Below are 3,251 nucleotides of genomic sequence, written 5' to 3'. Positions count from 1 at the left end.
AATTTATTTAAAATATATATATATATATATATATATATATATATATATATAATAACATCACATCATCTAACTATATGCATGAATGAGTTAAAGGAAAAAACACTCGTGGGAGTAAAAAGATGGTACCTTGTTGACCGGTCATGGAAGGAGATGTGAATCAAGGAAGGTGGGACCTCTAATCAAAGAAGTTGGGACCTCTAATCAAGAAGGTGGCTGAGGTTTAAGACGTGGACCCCTCCGAAAGAAAGATCCTTTTGTACTCCTCTTTTTTTTTTATCTCATGTCTGTTTCAATTCAGGGACAGTAAGCACACGTGTTTGAAGGCCAGCCTCCAGTCCAATAGTCTGGTTAGGTGTCACGCGTGGAACCCCTCTCCATCTTTATCTTCTGTTACGTGTCCTTCTCTTATTCATATGTTTCATTGTCGGTCAATTGTCACTCGAGCTAGTTTACTGTGTAACCCTTCTTACTTTAGTTACCACAAGATCTCTTTATCTCTCGACGCATTACTAAAAACATCGTGGCGGGAAGCACCTTTAATTTTTTTTCTTTCTTAATTTTTTAACTTTTTTTCTTCTTCTAATTAGACTATTCTAAAATCTAATTTGATAAAATTACTCTTCCTCCTCCTCCTCCTTTTTTTTTTTTAATTTCATTTTTTCCTTTTAATTTTATTTTCATGCTTTTAAGATTAATTGTCTAGGTTATCTTTTAATAACCACCAATTAAGATGAATTACAATATAATAATTTCTATACAATTTAATTTTAAATTTAAACTAGGCAAAAATGAAGGGTTTTTTATTTTAATTTAATTGATTTGTTAATTTTATTTTTAAAATTTTTTATTTAATGATTGAGTTATTTTTATATCAATCATGTTAACTAGATTAAATCAAAATAATTCTCATATAATTTAAATTAAAATATGAATTAGATAAGAAGTTTGGTCAAAATATTTTTTTTTATTATTTTCATTATTTTTTTATTAATTTGATCATCAAGATTTTTTTAAAGATAAATCATATTGTTTTTGAACCGGCAAATCAACTAGATTATATTAAAATAATTCTTGAATAATTTTATTTTAAATTCAAATTAGATTAAAAAAAAATCAAATTAAGAGATTTAAAACTTGATTTATTAAATTATATTTAATAATAATATCAAATAATTAATTAATTAGTATCTTTTTTTTTGTTAAAATTTTTCTGGGTCCCAATCACAGCGTTGAGTACATTGCATTGGCTTTAAAGTAGTTAAATGCAACATTGTTATGGTCAGATTTCACCATCTCTTCTTTTACACTTGAAAATTTCAAGGACCTTCTATTATTTTGTGCCCAAAATTTTATTTAACTATGACAAATGACACTGTTTTGTTCTTAATAGTTGGAGTGACATATCATGTGATTATATCAACCTAAAAATATAAATCATTATATGAAATTTTAAAAATAATTTTTATATGAAATCTTTAACAATTATTACGTACTATTATATCACAGTTTTGTTTCTTTGCTTTTTTGGTCGGTTTTTTTCCTTACTATCATATATATATATATCACCTTGATAATAGTCATAATCCACAGAAATTTTCAAAACCCATGTGAGCATGCCTTGGTTTCATCCCCAATTTGAATTATACCAATGTCCCGATCTCAAAATAAAGAAACGATGGTGAGTCATTCTTAAGGGAGAATCGATTCTCTGTGCACAATGGATTGATTTGTTGTTTTCTTCATTCAAGTTATATTAGATAAGAGAGCATTGTAGTCTTTTAATCAAAGTTTAAATCTTGTGTTTACCTAGTATATAAAATATAATTTCTAAAACCACATAAAGAAAGTGTAATTGCATGCAAACCTTGGGAGAGCTCAAAGTAATTTTCTCTAAGCTATATTTTTGCTTCTGTTTTTGATTATTTTATGTGAAATATTATGTATTAATGTTTATTAATTTTGTGCTTAAGAGAAAAGAAAGGTTCAATTTGTTTATATATATATACTTGCATATGGTTAAAATCCTAAAGTTATCTAAGCATTTTTTTTTAAACAATCTAAAATACTTTGACATATTTGAAAAAAAAATATTGCATAGATTTTACAAAAATATATAAAATTCCAATAGATTTTTGCCTATATTTCAAAAATATAAAAAACCTTTTATTTTGGTTCTTTAAATATACGGGATTATAAACTTATACGTAAGATATATTCTTGATATTAAATAAAAAGATAATTTTTTATTTTTTATGTTGATTATGAACCATTATTAAGTGCTTCTACTATCTTGCTATGTTGTTTCTTGCAAAAAAGATCTATTCTCTTGCATAAGGCTTCCACAACATTTGTCAAACTAGAAATGACATTGAATAACAAAACAATATGAGCATGGTTTTTTACCACACAAATAAATGCTAGTTATAATTAATGGACAAAATAATAAATATAATATGCAGATGGATTCTCCTTCATTATCAAACCTTTCAAACCATTAAATTCATCTTATAGGTTACTATCTTCATCATAGCTTTGATCACATAGATATGATATACTTAGTCCATATTTGTCAAACAATGCCTCAATTGCTTCCTTTAAGTGATAGAGCGGTTATATTATTAATTTTAATAAAGCATTCAATAACGTATCCCTTTATATCTATATAGCGTAAAACAACAACCATGTGTGGGCTTTTGGTTTAAGTGGTGTGGGCATGATATATACTTTATTTTATTATTATTTTTGGACTGTGTGGGAAAGTGCCTACATGCTAGACTTGTCCTTGTGTGAAGGTTCATTAAATGTAATCCGATCAACTTCACAGGTTGAAAGGAAACATGGATGACTAACCAAAACCCTATTAGACCAAAACCCTACATGGATGACTTCGCAGGTTGAAAGGAAACATGAATGACTGACCAGAACCCTATTGGACTTAAAAACAATCAAGATACCATTATTTGTTTTTTAAATATTTAGATAATATCTTAGATCAATTTGAGTTAATCATCAAATCCAAAATCTTGGTCATGGTCCTTATTAAGTTTAATAATATTGTTTTTTAAAAATTAATTTTTATTTAATTTTATGATAACAAAAATAACTGCACACAAGAAAACAACTACCTATTTTGTTTAAAAAAAAAAGAAAATGATAATGATGGGTTGTATAAAAAAAATATTTGCTAATATTGTAAAAAACAACTATAATTTTATGAAACAAAGAAAGTAAAATTTGAATGGTATTTAAAA

Source organism: Populus euphratica, unplaced genomic scaffold (assembly GCF_000495115.2).
Source record: "Populus euphratica unplaced genomic scaffold, PopEup_1.0 scaffold113.1, whole genome shotgun sequence".
Classification (NCBI taxonomy): domain Eukaryota; kingdom Viridiplantae; phylum Streptophyta; class Magnoliopsida; order Malpighiales; family Salicaceae; genus Populus; species Populus euphratica.
The sequence above is the reverse complement of the archived record's forward strand: the minus strand, read 5'-3'. Positions refer to the sequence as shown.